The sequence below is a fragment of the Meriones unguiculatus genome, chromosome 3 (genome assembly GCF_030254825.1).
Source record: "Meriones unguiculatus strain TT.TT164.6M chromosome 3, Bangor_MerUng_6.1, whole genome shotgun sequence".
NCBI classification, from domain to species: domain Eukaryota; kingdom Metazoa; phylum Chordata; class Mammalia; order Rodentia; family Muridae; genus Meriones; species Meriones unguiculatus.
Window position 1 is genome coordinate 126,160,104 of NC_083351.1, and position 21,380 is coordinate 126,181,483.

A 21,380-nucleotide genomic window follows, 5' to 3' on the forward strand; every position below is an offset into this window, starting at 1 on the left:
CTGCCATCTACAATAAAATGCAGTAGCTCATTAACCTCAGGTTCACATTCATTAACCCCCAAACAGCTGTGTAACTCTACGGTTTCCTAGTGATGCAGCATTTTGAACAGAGATGTCAAAAGCATAGATGAGTAACCGTGACCTCGTAACTTAAGGAAATCTTGTAAGACAAATCAGCATTTGTGGAAGAGAGGAACATGTGCTCATTCGATGTAAAATGGAAACATGGGAGCTGTTTTTACAGTAGAGTCAGGAGCAATCATGGTTAGGGAAGACTTGAGGGGGGTGAGGAGATCAAATATGAAGGCGGAGAGAAAGTTTGTGAATTCTGCCACAGTGGGGAATGTGGCACAACTGAAGTAGTAAGCTTGTATTGTCCAATGTAGCAGCCGCATGCTACATGAACTGTTTAAATTCAAATCATTACGATGAAACAGAATGTAGAATTTCTGTTTCTATCATTCAGGTAGCTGTAGCTAATGGCTGTTACACTGGACTGCACAGATGTGGAAAAGATTCAGGCTTGAAGGAAGTCAACTAGAAGAGACATTTGTGAGGAGGAGGAGGGGTAAGAAGGAGGAGGGGTAAGAAGGAGGAGGGGTAAGAAGGAGGAGGGGTAAGAAGGAGGAGGGGTAAGAAGGACGAGCCCATGGGTGGGGAGCATAAGATGGTTGTTGCCTCCCCAAATCACATGTTGGAACCCTAATCCCCCAAATGTGCTGGTGTTAAGAGGTGTGACCTTTGGGTGGTGATTAAATGAGAAGAAGCAGAAAGCCCTCACAAATGGAGTTAGGTCCACCATTAAAGAAACTCTCGAGATGACCCTTATCCTTCTATTACGAATTTTAACAGAGGGAGAAAATGGCCATCTATGAACTTGGAAACTGGTCCTTTACCAGACACTGAATCTGCCAGGTGCCTTGATCTTGGAGTCCCAACCTTTAGAACCACAAATACTGAAAATTGGTTATTGTTTATGTCATTAAGCTGATGTTTTCATTATACCAAGCATTGCAGATTTGGACAGCAATATTTAGCCAGAAAAGGTTGTACTCGGCAAAGAGAAGCAGATGTGGTACACTTGATTGATTCCTGGCAAGATCCTGAATTAGGTTGGTACTTGGCATCACATCCACGGCTATCTACTATAATGTAAGCCTTTGTGCAATTTTTCCCTTGTTTTTCGAGACAGGGTTTTTCTGTGCAGCTCTGGCTGTCCTGGAACTCACTCTGTAGATGAGACTGGCCCTAAACTCCTAGAGATTGTCCTGCTCCTGTCTCCTGAGTGCTGAGATTCATGTACTACCACCACATTGCCTTTGTGCAAATCTTTAGCAGTGCTGTCCCTCTGGACAGAAGCATCCCTGGTATTTAGGCTGTTAGACACTGCTTTTTGAAAAACAGAAAATGTACCTTTCTCAAAACAATGCAGATTGGAGAAAGTACAAAGACAGGTGCTTGCCAGGGAAACAAGAAGGGAAGAGGAAGGAAATGGTGACTAAATGAACATGAACATGGGGGTCTTTAGGAGATGAAGTATTTCATGTGATTCAGTAATGGTGTGCACCTGACATCATACCTGTATCCAAACTCATAGAAAGTTCATCATGGATGAACTCATACATGTACTGTGGGCATTATTTCTAATAACATAACATTGAATTAACTGCTGCTAGTATTTTGGCAGCTTGCTTCTGGGTTACCTAAGAACCTATGATATCATCATGTGTCACCGGCCAGGTAGCCACACCTGGCAAGCATGGTCCTTAAAAAGACCAACCCACCACTTTGTTCTCTCTTGTCTCTTGTCTTTTGTCTCTTGCCCTCTCACCCTCTCCCCTTTCTCTGTTGGTGTACCCCTTCTCTTCCCCCCCACCATGTCTTGCTTTCTCCTTCTTTCTCTCTCTTCATCTCCATCTAATAAACCTCTTTCATATAAAATCTGCTGTGCACATTATCATCATTGTCATTTTTATTTGGTCTTAACATTGGTGCATTGGATGGGAAGGACTCTCCTGGTAGCACCTGGTCTGGTCCTGCACAGAAAACAAGAGATCTGCAATGCCCCATCCCACCAGGGTATAGCCAAAAGTCAATTTCACCAGGTAACTGTTTCAAATGCAGTCAAAGGAGACGCTGGTCCTCTAGCTGCCTCAACAAGTCATGGCTGCCTGCTGGCAGATTGGTGTCTGGAAGTAAAAATGTTCCCTTGCAGGTTTGTCCTCTGTGCCCAGCAATGGAGGCTCAACTAGCACAAGAGCCAAAGATACTTCTAGCCTTTGAGTTCCTTGGCCTGGCGGACGACAAATGGCTCCTTGAATCAGCTACCTTCACCACCCTCGCCCAGACCAGGGTAACATTGCAGGTCTGTTTTGGCCTCACACTGGGGTCCCACAGATATGTTGCCAACTTCTGTGTTGGGAGACTTCAGATGCTTTCTCAGTTCTCTTCATATGCAGGAGACCAGGCCTTAAGCCGGAGTCCTAGAGTTGCTATTGTCAGGCCTAGACACAATATGCCTTGTTGCCAGACTCAAGAAACAGGCCTGAATGGAACTTTTTACCATCCCTTTATTTCGCTAAAGGACAATAAATGTTCATAGCAGTCTATGTCTCATGATAAATAACTAGATACAAAGGCCTAAAAAATGTTTGAGGATCTAAGAAAGCATCTTAAGGTTGGCAAATGCAAGTTATAAAGGTTGCAAGGTCTAAGGTGATTCAAGGTATCCTAAATAGGTAAAAAGGCTTAATATTTCCTCTTGTTGCTATGCTACTGTTGTATTGACTGTCCAGAGCTTTGACCTTTATCAATAGAACTCTGATATATTAATCTAACTCTAAAACAAAAACATTCCACTATACCACCCACTATCATGGTTCCAAGCTCAGTATTTTAAATCTCCATAATGTGTATTTATACTAAAGGTTAAGATCAATTGAGCTTTTTTTCCCTCCTACTTCACTAAAGGCTTCTGAGCTTTTCAGAGCTCACCTTAAAGAATGCTTATGCTATGAACACAAATGTGTATGTCTACTGCCTTTTCTACAATGTATATGTCAGTGCAGGTTACAATTGTGATGCTAACATGTCTAAAGTTTTATCTTCTTTGTAAAAATTAAAAGTAATTCTTGCAAGCTGAAGGAAATCCACCTGAATCCACCTCTCAGGTCAATTGGCTCCAGTACTGCACTTATTGCCTATCTCAGAGGGTGGGATTCTTCCCCTTTCCCTGGTTTTGGGACTTCCCTTTCCTGGCTACCAGATTGCTATCTCCTACATGCAACACCGGCTGGATTGGTGAGTTCCCCTCATTAATCAACACAAACATTTCTATTGGTAGGGGAAGCTTGACTGTTAAGCGTCTGGCAACTTCCTAGTACCTCCTAAGACGGAAGGACCCCACCCCAACCTCGGTCTTCATTGGCTACGGATGACCCTTTTTGCTGACCTCCATTTAGGACTTCCTCTTTCCCTTGGGAGAGAATTTTTTTCCTCTACGTGCATGGTTTCTCCCCCTCAGACTCACCTACAAAAATCCTAGCACTAGGTAAATAGTGTCTCCTACGGGCACCTGAGCCCTTGGTCCCTGGCCAAAGCTGACAAGTTGCTGGATCAGGTAGGATCATACTCTACTGAGCCAAACCTTGCTCTTGGGACACCTTGACAGGTCACCGACTCCTACCCTCCCAATGGGAATAGTCCATTTGTCTGTTTCTCCAGATTCTCCTTTGGGACGTCTTCTGGAGAATTTTAGGTTTCTACACCTAGAGCCTCCTTTAAGGGCCTCTAAGCTTACACACTTCTGTAACCAAACTTGGCCTCAATTTCCTTAGATGAAAGATCTAAAGCAAAGCCTTTTTAATTACTGCCAGTGATTGGGTAAATGGAGGTTCCCACGTACAAGTCTCTTTGATCCAAACCTTCCACCTCTGTTCATTCTCCCAAAAGTTTTCAATGTACACCTAAAGAAGTTTCTCCATAACCTACTTAACTTTATCTTCTGCCTATATATATGTTTCAGTATCCTGCCAGACACAGATGTTTCCTATATCCACAACAGAGCCAAAGAAGCTATCACAGTGTTCCAGTCTGACTTCATAGACTTCTATCAAGCTGGACCTGCACTTTCCCTCCCAGCCATGGAAGTTCTTACAGACCCTGGACAACATCAAAACAGTCTGTTCTTCCTGGACTTGGCCAGCATTTCAGCCTTTTGACCTCCCTGCAGGTCCTCCAATATCAGCAGGAAGTAGCCAAAAGATAATTTATACCTGATATTCACTTATTATTAATAAAAGGCTGGAATGGTGTGCTTTAGAACCAGGACAAGCAGCTCCAGGTTCTCCCAGCATTCCTTAGTCCCTACCTGCTGTCTTGCATGGCTGGCAACTCTCTATTGGTAACCCTCTACCCTGAACTTTCCAGGGCAGGAGCTTCCCCTCCTCCTCTTGACCATGTAATCTGGCCATTTTTTCCTATTATTTTCTTTCTCTCTCTTAACCCCTTGCATGGCAACCAAGAGCTGCTTCCAATAAACCTAAATTTATATACTTTAACTTTTCCTACATGAGAAACAGCCCAAGATCCTCATTTTTTTATTATAGAAAAAGGAAGGAATATTAGTATTTAGGCAGCCTGCTTCTGGTTTGCCTAGCAACCTATGATGTCATCATGTGTCGCCAGCCAGGTAGCCACACCTGGCAGGAATGGTTACCGTGCTCCTTAAAAGGACCAACCTGCCACTTTGTCCTCTCTTGTCTCTTGGCTCTTACCTTCTCTTGTCCTCTCTGCTTTCTCTGTTGGGGCACCCCCCTTTCTTTTCCTTATCATGTCTTGTTCTCTCCTTCTCTCTCTTTTTCATCTCCATCCAATAAATCTCTTTCATATAAAATCTGCTGAGTGCATCATCATCATCATCATCATCATCATCATTTTTATTTGGTCCTAACAACTTCAATGACCGTATCACACTGATGTAAGCAGTCAATAGTTAGAGGACCTAGAGGCAGGAAGGGCAGACAAGTATATAAGGATCTTTCTATACCTTCTCTCTCTCCTTTTTTTATTTTTAAGCTAAAACTGCCCTAATAGTCCACTAATCACAAATGGCTTAACTGTTTCCCATCAAATACTTTCAGACTTTCTCAAAATTTATACTTTTGCACAAACAGTAACACAACAGCAGGATGCAGTAATTTGATTTCAACTGAAACCCAACATCATCACTCACATTTGAATAAATATTTGTCATAAAAAAAGCAAAACAAAATAGTGTGCTTTTCCCACTGGTGTCCAACAGCATGGTCACTCATTCACCCTAGTGAGCAGAATTGCATGCTGGATTGCCACCCCCATTTGCTTCCTTCCTTGAGCTCTCTGTGTTCTGCATAGGCATAGACTATACAACTGTATATAGAACCCTCTCCCACCTTTCTGTATTAGTGTTGGAGGTCTCTACCCCAGAGCTGTCATTACAGTGACTGAGGGTAGGACAATCTCAGTAGGAGAGCAAGGAATGATTAGAGAAAGAGACTGCCTAACAACGCTTAATACCGTAGCACAAAGAATATGGGATAAAGAATGAGGAACCACATTCAGAGCTCCGAGGTGCTCAGAGAAGTGGCATGAAAGTGTAGATAGAAACCCAGAGGCAAAGAGAGGGCAAAGACCAACCATACCATACCTAGAAGGTCACATCCGTGAGAGTGAGTTAGTTCCCTGTGCTGGGCTCTGGAGCTGGTGGGGGTCTCAGACAGTCTTGTTCAAAGGAGCAAAGGACCAGGATCCTGCAGGATGGGAAGGTGAGAGGACAAGGACTGGAGTAAGATCCCAGGGGCAGGCTGTATATATGGCACAGTCCAGAGGCTGCAGGGAAAGAGGAGAGGAGAAACACATCCCAGAAATGACTGGAATGCATCAGCTATGCAAAACAAAACTCCTGGGAAAACCAAGCCGAGACTTGGATTGTGGTTCAAGGAACAAGCCATGGGATAAAGAGCTTTGCCTTCCAGGCCAACGGCTAGCACCCAGCCCAGGTTAGGAGTTAGCAGTGTGCCTCAGATGTCATCATTGTAAGAGGAACGGCTGGGGCCAGCCCAGCCTTCTAGTAATCCCGAAAAGAATCACCCGTCACAATAGGTAATCTTAGCAGCCTGCCTCACAGAGCAAGTGGGAAGTGAGCTCGGAATTGTGATATCACCAGCTCAATCCCAGCCATGCCAGGAAGTCAGTCCAGAAGGGCACTCAAAGCAATATGGAAAATTTCTACTACTTTGGAATAGGCCAGGGCTCCCTAAGCCTGTTCTTTGACCACCTGCCTCTGAGTCACCTTGGGATCTTGTTACCCACACAGACTACTGGGAGCCACCTTAGAACTAGTGGCTCTGTATCTTCAGAATGGGGTCTGGGGGTCTGAGCACTACAGGAGTCTGAGGACCATGGAAACAGAACTGCTGCTCACAGGGCCATTCTCTCTGTGCTGAGGGGAAGAGCATCATTATCACCTAGAGGGCTTGGTCAAGCGTATCTATCTTACCGTATCCCATTGTAGCTGGCCTGGCAGGAATGAAGATATGCTAAAGAGACGCTCCTCCTTTCATTTTGGTTATCAAAACGTTGAAACAATGGACCCCAAGAAACTGTAATCTCCTCCTGTGTCTCCCAGGAATTTCTTGTACAGAGAAGGGAAGTCTAAAGCCCAGGAAGGCGGGGAGGGAAAGCTTTTCCTCAGAAGGAGATTTACACCTTAGGAGGTAACAATGGGTCAGCGGTGGGTGGGACTGCATCTCGGCTGGGTCCCCTAATCTTTAAGAACCCCCGGCCCTCTATTCCAGAGCTTCCAATTCGGTATCTAGGGTGAGCTCTGAGGACCCACATTTCTGAGGAGTTCCTGGGTCTTCCTGCTGACCCAGGTACCACACTTTGGGGAACACTGAATTTAGAATGCTTCTCTTTAGCCGGCAATGTCTTAAACGCTAAACTACTCCTTGCTCACACGCATTGTCGCGTTGGCTCCCACCCACCCTGCTACTCAGATGACTAACAGTCCTGACCTCTCTCTCACCTTGTTAGATAACTTGTCATTTTAAATGGACAATACCCGAGGGGATCTCACCTTGCCAGAGCTGTATGAATCGTGTGTATTGTTCTGGTTCCAAATGTTTACATCACATCAGCCCTGTCCTCCTGTTTGGCAGTGACGGCAACCTCGGTGTGACTTCCAGCTTCAGGAACTAAAACCCGACCTTCCTCTGCTTGCCCTAAGAGATAGTGTGCAGAAAAAATGCTTACGAAGAAAGAGGAACCTGTGGATATTCTGACATTTAGAAAGTGTTATTTTGGGGAGGCTTTCTGGGACAGGATGTCCCTACATCAAGCTAGAGGAAGCCGAGCTTTTGATAAACAATATTTTGCCCTGCACAGATCAAAGGGAACCATTTATTCAAGGAAGGGATGGAAGTATTTGATGAGGTCCTTCTGCAGATACCCTGTAAACAGGATAAACCCTATCAGTGAAAGCTTAACCCACAGCCAGGACAGAACCCCAAGAACAATGGAGCAGCCAGAACTGTGGGGGGCAAGGAAAGAAGTGCAATCCTGACAAGATTTTTTTTTTCTGCCACAGGAGTGGCAGTAAACAGGATTAGTCCTAATGAGATTACCAACTCAGGGCCAGCAGGCCAGGGATAGAGACTATAATGTTCTATAAGGAAAAGACAGGAGAGTAGTTTGTACGGTGAGAGGATTGCAATTCAACAGGCCAGGAGTTTTCCACCTAACTTCCTTCACGCCAGGGCTGCAGCTCTCCTTAGAGCTGCAGTTCCCAGCCCATGAGTCATGACCTCTTTGGGGACTGCATGTAAGATATCCTGCATATCAGACAGTTACATTACAATTCATAACAGTAGCAAAATTACAGTCATGAAATAACAACAAAATAGTTTTATGGTTGGGAGTCACCACAACAGGAGAAACTGTATTAAAGGGTTGCAGCATTAGGAAGGTTGAGAAACACTGTATTAGATGAAAAGGTTTCACAGCTATTGCCTGATAGAAGTCAGAGAACCAGGGTCTTAGAACACTCCATCAGGCCACTGCGAAACCTGGACACACTTTATTTCAACAGAGTGGGAGGGGATTGCTGATATCTAGGAGCTAGAGCAGAAACATTCTTTCATAGCCTAGGACATCATTGTTCAACAGACTCCTCCAGCATCTTCACCCACTAGGGATGAAGAAGGAATCCAGCTAAAAATCATGCGACAAGTTGGGTTCTAAACACAGCAATAGGAGGATGTAAATAGACCAGCAATCCTTGGACCTCATTCGGAAGGGATGATACCATATTATAACTCCCAAGAAGATAAAAGTTGGAGCCTAGATTCAAGTGACAGAAAAAAAGAATATATGTATTAGCTGCAATTATACAGGAATGGATGGTATGGTGGTTATCTTTAATTACCAACTTGACTCAACCTAGAATTACTTGGGAATTGTCTCAACAATGGATTGTCTACTGTGGGTATATCTGTAGGGGACATAGCCACAGACAGAAGCTTCTCTTGACAGTGGCCAGGCAACACTGCTTCTCAGCTTTTGGGAAGTGTTTTTGGTCAACTCCCTTACCCCTGCTGCTTGCTGATTGTGGAGCACCTTGGAGTACCTACCATGTGGCTTACCCCTGGGAAAGAAGGCTCTTACTCTGCTGAAGTATCCTATTGGCTTGCTCCTGGAGAACCCTTGAGTAGGCTTTTATTCTCAGCAGAACTCTTAGATGCAGACTCTCACAACACTTTTAGCAGAGCTATCAATCAAACTCCTAATCAAATCCGGACCCTCTGGGATAGCTACTGATCCTCCCTGCCACATGGAAAGGCATGTGGGCTCTTTGTTCTCTCTCTTTTGGGTCATGAAGCTCACTTTGACTATGGCTAGAAAAGAAGGAGTGGACAGGTGTCCCCTAGGAGCTGAGGTTTCAGAAGAGCTTTTTCAAATGTACCACAGACAGAAGAAATGGCAGCAAATGTGTCAGAGGCAAGGGCTTTGTAAATGCATTTTAAGTCATTGATTGTCAGCATCAAATTTCTGGAATGAGATTTCCTACTGCCTTTCAACTGTAAGAATTCTATACTCGCCATGTGACTGCAATATCTAGTTAGCAAGCTTCCAGAGAATCCGAGTTCCTGTATTCACTCCGCCTGTTCTGCCATTTATGTGACACCTCGCCCTTTGAAAACCACCCTCAATTCACACTTTCACCTTCTGCTTCCAACTAGGTATCTGATTCTCTTGGATTTTTGCAGTTTTTTGAAGATGGCTTTTAGACTCCCTGCTGTGTGTGCTCCTTGTTGAGTTCCCTCAGATTTTTGCTCTGTATTCTCTTTCTCCCTTTCCTCCCCTTTTTCAAATTTTAATTCATAATTGACCATCTCCTCTGTGGTCTCAGTCCTGGTTACTATAAGGATAACCCCAAGTCTAACACTCAAGTTGGGAAATCCTTCCTAGTCTCTCTGTCTTTTCCTTTAGAACTAGGGAAGGAGCAGATACCAGGCCATCCTTGGACAAAGTAACAAAGGGTCCTGGATTGCTGCAGGACCCTTCAGTTCATGTGTGAAACCAAACCTCTTTAAGCAGTGGCACTATGAACTGGGTGCTTTGGTTTTGCTACAATTGAATGGAACCATGAGGGAAACCCCCAATGAACCCTGAGAGAGCTTCCTTTGTCTGCCTACCATGGACACTGAAGATGCTGAAGGTCCACATCTGTCTGCCAGTAACTTGGTCTTGGACTTCCAACCTCTAGAACTATAATAAATAAAATGTTGTTTAAGCCACCCAGCCCATGGTGCGTGTGTGTGTGTGTGTGTGTGTGTGTGTGTGTGTGTGCATGTGTGTGTGTGTGTGTGTTGATGTGCAGGGGAGCAGGGCTAAGACCTTGTGCTTACCAGACAAGGAATGCCACCACTGAGCTTTACTCCCAGCCCTTGTGGCTTTTAGATCTAGCAGCCTGTGTTAGGATGAGGGGACAGTCGAGCAGGATACACTCTGGGAGGACTGGGGCCGGGCACAGGAAGCTCTGACAGCATCTCACCAAGTCTCTCCTGACCCTGATTCTGATGGGTGCAAAGCCCTTGCCTGGATCAGCACACTCTGCATGGGGTCGGGCTTGAAACGTGTGTGCTGATTTCCAGGCAGTACACCCATGAGGCTTTGCTAGATCCTTCCAGGGGGCTTTCTGGTTCCCTCCTCTGCGTGCAGTTGAGATTTGCTGTAGATGGTTCTGTACCCGACTCATTCTTTGCATTTCCATGGATAATTTCTCTTGATGTTTGGGCTTGTGATGATCCTTTCGGGCTGATAACTCCCAAAGCCGCATCTGTCACCCCTAAACAAAAACCAAACCTTGGGGTCCTCTTACCTCATCTGCCTTCTTCTATATGAAACCCAATTCTTGTGTATGACCACCTGCAACTTTGTCTCCTCTCCACTGCCCATTTCGTATTGCCCTTTGTCATCTCTCACCTGGACACGCCAGTGGTTTCCTACTCAGTCACGGATACTCAGTGTTATAGACTCCAAGTTGGTATTCCAGGCTATTTTAGAATTTTTCTTTCTCAAGTGATAAGATGAGGATCTTACTTAATGGCTTAATGTCTTCTCGTTGCCCATGACCAGATACACTTTCAACCCATGCCTGGTACACATCCCTCTTCACTGTTTGCCTTCTGACCCCTTGGCCAATGCTGTTTGTTGAAGATTTCAAGTACTGCAAGTACTGCATTGGGTTCCACCACCAGTGGCCAACCCCGGAACAGACAAACTGCTTTGCAACCACACCTCTTCCTCTATGCATTCACTATTTTCTCTGCCTCTTCCTTCATCCCGGACAACAGAATCTGAGGTTCCTCTTTTTTCTCAGTGCATGCAGTGGCCACTGAGCATAACTGAGTACTTCCTATTTCATCCTCGGCTGCAGAGGAGCAGCTGCAAGGACCTAGCGACAGCCTTGTGCGCTGAGACGCCGCGGAGCTTTTCTTCAGCTTCAGAGGCCGATCTTCACTGCCTCTTTCCAGAAACCAGAGGATGATCTAGTGCCTGTTTTGTTCTCAGAACCATGGGCAAGATGCACACAGGCAGCTTCTCTGATGTATATGCCCAACACATCCCCCCACCGAGAGTCAGTTGTTTGAAAGATGTCAGACTGTTTCCAGTTTTCCAGAGGCAGCTTCTATGTGATGACTGACTGTCCTCGTTGCATGGACAGGAATCCTGACTTCACTCCTCCACGGCTTTGTGATCTGAGCAAATACTTGACCTCTGTGTGTCTCAGCTCTCTCATTTGTAAAGTGGGGGTTATAATCTGCTGGACATATCTCTTAAGAGCCTTATGAGTTAAATAAGTCACTGTTTATGTAGGATTTGGAAGAGTGCCTGGTATTTGACATATATATATATATATATATATATATATATATATATATGTTAGATTAACCAATCATTGGATCTTTATTAGTTTTAGTATTGGGGCTGAGCCAGGATATGAGGGATGGATAATATAGATAGTGCCCTATCTGTGTATCTAGGATATAAAAAATTGCTATAATTGTTTTTATTATTCTTATTTGTATATTTTAAACTAACTTTAACATCGGGACACTAAGTGATGGTTTCATCTTGATGTTGTCACACTTCTTACTTGTTCTCCTCCCCATTGCTTTCTCTCCTTTCCCCTTCTAGCTGGTCCCTTTCTTCCTACAGAGAATTCCAAATTCTTCTTTCTTAATACAGATATTCTATCAGAGTCTCTTCCTCCACCCTTACCCCTTTCTATTTCATTGAACGTTTATCCAAAATATTTTAAGTTCAAATGCATAACACACATATACACATGCACACGCACACACACACGCACACACACACATACACACACACACACACACACACACACACATTTTTAAACCTTGGTCCCACCTATAAGAGCAAACATTTCATTTATCTTTCTGAATCTGGTTTATTTTTCTTAGCATAATTATTTTCAGTTGCATTCGTTTTCTTGTAAATGTCATGATTTTACTTCTCTTTATGGTTGTACAAGATTCCATTTGTATGTGTGCCACATTCTTTGTATCCACTCACCTGTTGATAGACATGTAGGCAGTTCTGTTCCCAGACTAGTGTGGATAGTATAGTAACAGACATGGGTGGGCAAATATCTCTGTGGCAGAACTTGGAGTCCTTTGGCTATCAAAGAACCAGACTGTCTCCATCTTAGGCTTAAAAGCCATCTTAGAGAAAGAAAACCTAACTAAGTTTATGCCTGTTTATGATTAAACTTCTGTTTTTCAAGGACTGGGCTAGGCTTCACCTGTAACCTTAACTGCGAATGGTTCCGCACTGCCTGTTCCAGCAATGGCAATCCTGTCTTTGTTTCAAAAGGTTGTTTATAATCATCTTGCAACCCTACCTTTGTTCCAAAAGGTTGTATGACCACCGATGACCACCCGGTTATGACCATTTGTTGTTTTGACCACCTGTTATGCTCTGCCCCTGTAACCCTATCTATTTTGCCACAAAATACCTCCTTTGGAAACCCCCTGAACTGTAGAATCTTTGTCTTCCTCATATTTGTGTTGACCTCTTGAAACCTGCCTTAAGGCAAGGCAGTCTAAGGACACTGAATTTAAAAACATTGCTTTAATTAATTACTTACTTTAATTGATTTGGCCGTAATGATTTGGGATTAACAGTATATGTTCAGGAGCAATATAGGTGGATCTTATGGCATTTCAAATTTTAGCTTTCCTGGGAAACTGTATGCTGGTTTCCATAGAGGCTGCATCAATGGATAGTCCCATCAGCAGTGAACAGGGCTTTCTCTTTCTCTACATCCTAGCTATCATTTGTCATTATTTTTGTTTTTGTTTTGTTTTTTATGATAGCTATTCTGACTCAGTGAGATGAAATCTCAATAAATGCTATCATTTCTGTTATAACGAAACTACAAAGTGGATCTCATTTACACCCTCTGCTGAGGCAAACAGGATCCAGGCTAAAATGCTCAGTGCTGCACAGCTTCCCTGAAGGTATGGAGCGAGGCTCCAGCTGCAGGCCTATCCCGCCACTGCAGACAACCCCTCCCTATCAAGAGACATGTTCTTCCACAGGGCAAGTGTGACTTAGAAGCGACCAAATGTATCCCTGTGACTTACTGATTGGAAAGTGGTTCATATAACTTATATCATAGTTCATATGTGTGTTCAAAATCCTTAGAAAATGAAAATGCTATGATTCTCTTTTTCACTGCAGTAAACGAGTCTCCCCACACCAAGTCCTGCTTCCCAAATTGTTAGGTCAGAAATGAGCTGTGTAAAGGTGTTCTTACAACTAATGTGTAGGCATTTTGCCATGATCTGCATACTTTGGGATGTCCTCCTTTGATTGATTATTTAACACTTACTCAAGCATTTAAATTCAAATGCTCAGCTTTTGAAACCACCTTGGGAATGTCTAGGGACATATTCTGGGTCAGGTTCCATCTTACACCGCAGAGCCCATTGCTGCCCTGTGCCTCCTGCCCTCACCTAGGAATCAGCTCTGCAGGACCTACAGGGTCAGAGGGGGTCTGCGGCTGCATTGGTTGTCCTTTCACTATCAGGATTGCCTCTTCAAACAAGGACTTCGGTATTTTTCTTAGGTTCCCACTTCCACCCACTCCTTTTTACTTTCTTTTCATTATCACCTACCCTACAACCTGTCCTTACATCTGACCCTGGGTAACATCTCTTTATTATTATTATTATTATTATTATTATTATTATTATTATTTTAGTTTCTCTGTGTAGCCTTGACTGTCCCATACTCACTCTCTCTATTCTTATGTAGAGGATAGAATCTCTATATAATGTAGAGGATAGAATCTCTACATAAGAATATAGAGGACAGGAATGTCCTCTATATAAGAATATGGAGGATACAAATGTCCTCTATATAAGAACAGAGGATAGAAACCTGTGTTTGAAAGGAGTGGGACAGTGGGTTAGCACACACAGTTGACTCGTTTTGACTATTGAGTGCCCTGGCAGGAGGCCCCACAGGTGACCTACTTCCTCCTGTGCCTTTGACAGACAAAGGAAACAGTGCCCAGAAAAGCCCAGTAACTTTCCCTAAACCTCACTGACTGCCAGCGTGAGAGACGGTGTTCTCTGCAGACAGGTAAGGTCAGATATACAAGGTTATGTGCAGGGATGACAGTGAGCTTGGAATCCCGTGGGAGGTGCTGGTAAGGCCGCAGAGGCTGGCTCTCAGCCCACCTCTCCAGATAGGGCTCTATCATGAGAGGATGCCTCTTTGAGAGATAATCCATGTCTTTGTAAATGCATTTTTAAAATACATAAAAACATCATCCTGTCAGGTACTGTGAGCTTCACTGCCCACCCTCCCCGGTGCACAGGCAGGAAAGGAAGGCAGGGGAAAAGAGGCAGAGAGGGAGCCACTCAGCACAGAGCCTTCTGGATGTCTGCCGGGAGGGACTGCTGCCAGTCACTCTGTTGCATTTCTATTCAGTATTATTACAGAGATCTCATTGTTAAGGACGCGTTCTCTGAGTTTCCTGCTTATCACTAAGCTGAAGAAAATATGGGCTGTTTTCTTCCCCTTTCTATTTGCTTTTCCAACTTCAGCTTCTATGACCTTAAAAAAAAAGTACATGAAAGCCGAGCTGGTCTAAAAGCAGCCTGTTTGCAATCCGAGAGGAGACCTGGAATGCCACCAGCTAGACAGAGGTACAGGGCTCTCTGAACACCTTTCAACAATTTTTCCAAGTGGTGACCAGTCCATTTCCATTGAAATGCCTGAAGGTGCTGGGTGAGTCGTCCAATTCCTAAGCTGCTAAAACAATGGTGATAGTTACATACTTGAGCAGTAGGAAGGGGAGCTTATAGAGGCTTTCTTGGTTAATGTTAAATTAACACTTACAGTCCTTTGCACTTAGATACATGCACAATTAAAGTCAAGATTAGACCAGAAGCCACGCACAGAGGTCCCAGTCCTTATTAAAACAGATGTTTGGTGGGCCGGATAACATCTGGCAACACTTTATGATCCTATTTGAAAGGAACAGTTGTGAGGTATGTGAACCAACTCTGGAAAGTATGCCGGCATGGTTTCAGAGACTCCACTAGACGTATGCTTAGGAAATACTTACTACCTATTGTTTTACCAGAAACTTTAATGCCTCTTGCTTGGGAAGACATAGCCAGTGTCTGTCAGTAAGAAAATGCTGTACAAAAGCAAAGGCGGAACGCTGGCCCTTTCCAAGCTTAAGTGGAAGAATTATGTGATTTAGATTGTGGAGTAATGACTAACCCCAGAGGCTTTGGAAACTGCTCCCCCTCATCCTTTCTACTCTCCCTTTCCGCTTCTCTCGAGGAGAGAAAAAAACAGTAGGTAAATATAACTGGGTTCATGAGAGTGCAAGGAAGTGCTGCCTAGCTCTCAAAATCCCATCTTAACACCTCTGACTAATGAACCACTAAGTAGATAGTTAAATAGATCTTCTCTCTGAGAAGAGCTGAGCTTGCTTGTGTTTCCTCCTGTAAATTTAAAGACTTACTTTATTTAAAGAATTGTAGGTGTGTGTGGGTGTGGGTGTGCATATGAGTGCAGTTGTCTGTTGAGAGGTGTTGGATCCTCTGAAATTGGCATTACAGGTGGTTGTGAGACTCTCGACATGGCTCAAAGAATCGAACTCAGGTCCTCTGCAAGAACAGCACCTGCTCTTAACTGTTGAGTCATCTTTCTGTCCTCACTCAACAACATTTCCCAGTGGCTGTCCTCAATAGTCTAATTCCAGCTGGAACCCCTTGTTCTCTTCTCCATTTGACCAGCCCCTCAGAAGTGGGGTCAAGCTGTCTTACCTTGCTCTGCCTCCCAAGGTTGTCAGCAAGCATTAGGCAGATTGCTCCACAGCCTCCCTGTTTGGGGCAGCTGTCTTCCTCCTTGCATCCTGCCCTTCTGTCCTCCTGGTACGGCCTCTCCATTCAGAGCTCTGGCTGACCAGCTAAGGCTATGCTTGCCACTACTCTACTGGGCCACAGATGCAGACATTTACTTTAGAGTAATGATTGTTGCTGAAGTACGAAGACACCACCATGTCCTCCTCAGCACAGCCCTCCTTGCCCTGTTTTCTCATAGACATGGCCTCACTATCACTCCCTAAATTCTGTTACCTCCAAGACAACAATAGTCCTCACCAAGGATAATTTGTTTCCTTCAGCTCAGGAGACAATGGCAACCTCTAGACACAGTTCTTGGTTTTCACAACTTGAACAGGGAATGTTTTTAGCATCTGGCAGGCAGAAGACAAAGAATCTGCTAACCAGGTTGCATGGCTCAAGACAGCCCCCACAGTGACCGAGTGTCCAGCCCAAGGAGATAGTGGAGGCATTTATTCTCTTTCCACATAGAACAAAACACAATCTGTCCCCAGGCACACAAACCTAGAACCCTTTGTTCAGCTCCCCACTTCTGAGCCACTGCTGGAAGAAGACAGCAGGATCTAGAGAAACCAGTCCTCCCACACTGCACGTGGTCCTTCTCTCACTGGCAAGGGTGGACATGGGCATGTCCCGTTTGGGCGCAAGAACCACTCATGTGGGAGGTTCTGAGCCCTGGCTGCAATCAGATCCATGGCACTTGCCATTTTAAGAAATACTCAGAATACCAGAAATCAATACAGAGATTTAAAAACAAACTGACTAAAAATAGAACTACCCTGTGGTCCAGGTCTACCACTCCTGGGTATATGTCCAAAGGACTCTTTGTGAACATGCTATAGAGATACTTGTACATTCTTGCTGTATTGCTGCTGTTTCACAATAACCAGAAAATGGGTGCCCACCAACAGATGAAATGATAAAGAAAGTGTGGTTTATATTTACAGGGGAAGTTTATCCATCCATAAAGAAGAATGTAAATATGTAGTTTGCAAGGAACCAGATAGAAACTGTAATCTTGATGCTAAGCGAAATAAATCTGATCCAGAAAGACAATCATCTTATTTTTTTCCTCTTATTTGAGGACTCTAGGCTTGAACACACACACATACACACCTGTGCTTGTGGACATGACATGAAAGTAGAACGAAGCCTCCTAGGGAAAAGAGAGTGACTGATATGAAGAGGAAGGGTGGGACAAGAAATTTAATGGGGGATAAAGATCATCAAAGTCTATGACATACATGTTTGATGATGTCATAATGAACCCACAGTTTTATATGCCCATTTTTTAAAGAAAGAAAAAGAAAATCTCTATAAAACTTAAAAAAAATACACATATCTAGAATTCAAATCAAATTGGCCTTGTGTAAGGCCCGTGTACTCTATGCCTTAATCCCCAGAGAACACTGTGCTGCAGCCAGAGCTAATAACCCTGTGGCCTGGCCATCTGCTCAGCGAGGTGGGAGAGAAGAGACCTCCCCAAAGAAGTGACGTTAGCCTTCTCTGTCTCTTTGCTGTTTACACATCCTGTAGGATGGCCAGCCCTCCAGCAGGACACTCATTTCACTTTGTAGTCGGACTGGGTCATCTAGGAAGACAGAGGCTTCAGTGTATGGGGTCAGAGTTTTCTTATCTTGAACTGGGATTGAGTTAAAAAAAAAAAACAAAACAGAAAAAACAAAACAGTAGTCACCAGCATCAAGAACAGAAAGCAAATAAATAACTAAAGCTAGAATCAAGCAATCTATGCTGGCTACTCAATTTAGAAAAAAAAATGCTTCCTTCTTTTTTTTTTCCTTTAGAAAGATAAAATCATGCCGGCTTGAAGCCCTGAGGTGAATTACAGCTTGAGAAAAATAATGGGGTAGTATAATAAATCATAAATACCATCGCCATGAAATATGACTACTCTAACTCTGCCTGTTGCCTCCCCATTTCTGCACAGAGGAGTCTTTAAAGGCACAGTAAGTCTGGCACCAGCCTTGCTAGCATTCCCTACTTTTACTGACAGAACCAATAGAACAGAACTCCCCAATGCCCAAGAGTCTCTTCACTTTCTCCGCACCTTACAAAGCCTTCGAACAAACACACACTTACCTTTCTGTAGTGAAATAAACATGGGACTTAAATTTGAGAGGCCTGGATTCTAGTCTGAGCATACTATTTCCTTACAAAGCTTTAAACTTCCCTGATTGTGGCATTTTAACTCCTCTAGGCTTTTTTCTCCATCAGTAGACTGAAGAGGCCCCTGGGGAGTTTGCAAGTTCTTTCCTATTCAGGAATTAACAAGCAGGTAGATCACTAATACGACAGCCTTTTGTAAGACAAACTGCCTGGTTTTGCCCTGCCTGTTGTGTGGGAGCATGGTATAAAAAAAAAAATCTTCATTTACAGTTACTGAGCACACTGCAAAAGAAGATAGTGCTATGGAGTCATCTAAGAAAGTGATGAAAAGATACTATTGAAAAGATTATCACTTAGTTAAGGATATGCACACCTACATCAGATAATTCACAAGTGCCAGCTAGCATGTAATTCTGCCAATGAACATCTTTTGGCTGCCTGTCAACTAGGGTGAGCCCTGACCAAGTGGGTAAGACGAGTAACGTTCTTGGTACATCTAGGGAAAACTTGAACTTGCCTTTTTGTGTATAAACATAGTAAAACGCTACATTCATACTTTAGTCAGTGGCGTGTTTTAATGCCACACTTCTCTTTCAAAGAGAGAACCGAATTTTCTGAACTCGGGCCTCATGAAACCTGGGTTTGGACCTTGTGGGGGAGAACTAAGAGTTAGAACATGGAAAGAAAATGTGACAGTGCCTTGACATTCTGGGTTGTGAGTGCTAGGAACCAAAGCTGGTCCTGTGAAGGAGAATCAAGTGCTCTTAACTCCTGAGCCCTCTCCCCAGCCCTGTAAGCTACTTCTTAACCACTTCACATGGTCCTTAAGCAAAATCTTGGTGACAGTGTTCAAGAAGTGGGTTAAAGCAGTGAAAACATACCCTTACTGAGCACCTTCCAGACCACGGGCTGGCTGGAATGACACAGCAGGTGAAAAATGGGTGAAAGACAGGGAGGAAGCAGCAAAAGGATAAGCTGACTCATCACAGAAGCCAGAGGACCTGGGGGAAAAAAAAACAGGAGCATGATCCTCTTGTTCAAACAATGTCAAGAATTTCATGGCAATGACACAGAATCACAGGAGGTCTCCTTGAAGCATGGAGCCCTGTCTCTGCAGTCAACCTTAAACGAAATCAGGCATGGGGAGAGGAGGAAGCATGGAGAAATCACTACTGTTCATCTCTACCCCAGACTCTGTGCAAAACACATTCACGTCAATCTCTGCGAGTGAACTAGTATTAATATTTCACAGATGAGAAAAAAAAATCTCAAAAAGGTTAGGCTACTTGTATAAAGATGTACCATAGTTAAGTTTGTGTGTGCTGAAATGGAGGAAGAGGGAAAGAGGGAAGGGACAAAAAGTCAGGACCAGGAACATCGGTTTCTTGCCTAAACTCCTTTAATAAAGCCAACATTTCAAAAAGGTCTCACTCAGTGAATCACAACTGAGGCCATGAATATGACCTGGAAAATAACTTTGTCCTTTGTCATTTCCTTGAACGGTTTTAGCTCTGTGCTTCTGAAGGTAGGTCTTCATTCCTACAGAAGCAGGCCCATTTGGAAACTTGTAGACTGCTCTTGTACCTAGCTATTGTGGTTGGCACGAGGTTAAATGGCTACCTCTTTATTTGCAATTTATTTATATTAGAAGTGGAATGTCAAGTTCACACCGGGTGAAACAAAGTACTCTCTATAAATATGCAAACAAATACAAATGTTTGCTGCCGACATGTCCAAAAAGACCAAACCAGAGAAAAGAAATATCTCAACTCCAAGCTCTTCTACATGGCCTGTTCAACAGATGGAGGGAAACAATGAAGTTCAAAACCAAACCCAACCAAATACAACTTGGACAAATGATGGCACCATGTAAAGGGATATTTTCTACTCACCTGGCCAATCTGATCCCTGTGAGCACCAAGATTAAAAGCTGAGGCAAAAACAAATTTTAATTCTGGATTGGAATTTTATGGAATTTTGACAGGTGTCTTTAGCATCACTTGAACATTATCCTACTTTCTCTCTTGCTTATAGGTTTATTTGCATCTGGGAGGCACCGTTAAGAATTATCTGAGGGACCAGGAATATGGCTTCTTTGGAAGGGTGCTAACACAGCATTGAGGAAGCCCAGATTCCATCCTTAGCACTACATAAAGCTGCTGTGGTAGTGCACACGTGTAACCCCAGTGCTTGGGAGGCAGAGGTAGAGGGAGCAGGAGACTGAGGTCGGTTTGGTCGATGCGACATTCTGTCTAAAATAAGACAACCTTTTGATTAAGAAGGAAATTATTTTATTTTATTAAATAGCAACATGCCTATACTTGTTTGTACATGATCCCCAGATGTCTTAGCTCCCCAGAACCTGCATGCTACCCTAGCAAGGAGGGGAGCAGCAGATCTGCAAACCCTGGGCTCTGGAGACCGTGGCACAAGTGTGACTAGTGTGACTTTGAAAGTGCTTGTGGACCTGTCATTATTGATGGTCACCAAGGAGACATGGTCTTAATCAAGACGAGGAGTTGGAGCAGAGCCTGCAGTGTGCCAACCCAGTGGCCTGGAGCTGGCAAAACAGGTTTGGTGTCTACTTCAGTCTATGCATGTGAAACTGGAAGGGGAGTTTATGGGATTTTGCTTTTGGTAGCTTTCCTGGGAAGAGAGGAAATGGAAACTGGTATCCCTTCTTCCACTCACCTCTTTCTATCTCTCCCTTCTTCTCTCTCCCCAGGACTGAAAATCACATTGCCCTGTGATAGGAGGCAGTCCCCTGTCAATAGAGAAACAGCATGTGTGACAGAGGCCTGGTCCTAAAGCCAGAATTGAAGTAATTGTCATAGCCATGGTCTTACTCTACAAATAAACTACAGGTAAGATCTCACTCCTAGTCCCAGAGATAGGGATGATTCAGCACTTCTTCAGCAAAGGTCAGACCACACAAGCAAAGCCCAAATTATCCCAGTAACTCTGAACTTCCTGGGGTCCACAATGCAGGTGAGCTTGCTGTCTTCGAGCAGGAAAGGAAGCAACAGCAGAATGTTCATTATCTTTGTTAGAAAAGAGGCGGCCGAAGAACCGTTAGCATGTCTGTTTCTGTAGACTGTCACTACCAATGACAGGGACATACATAACAGACCTACGGCATCCAGCACACCCGCCATCTCTGTGTCAATGGGGGAATCACATGCAGCTGAAAGCCAATCGGACCTCTGTCAGTTTGTCATTATGCCATTTCTCAGCCTCAGTTCTCTCATCTGTGAAGGG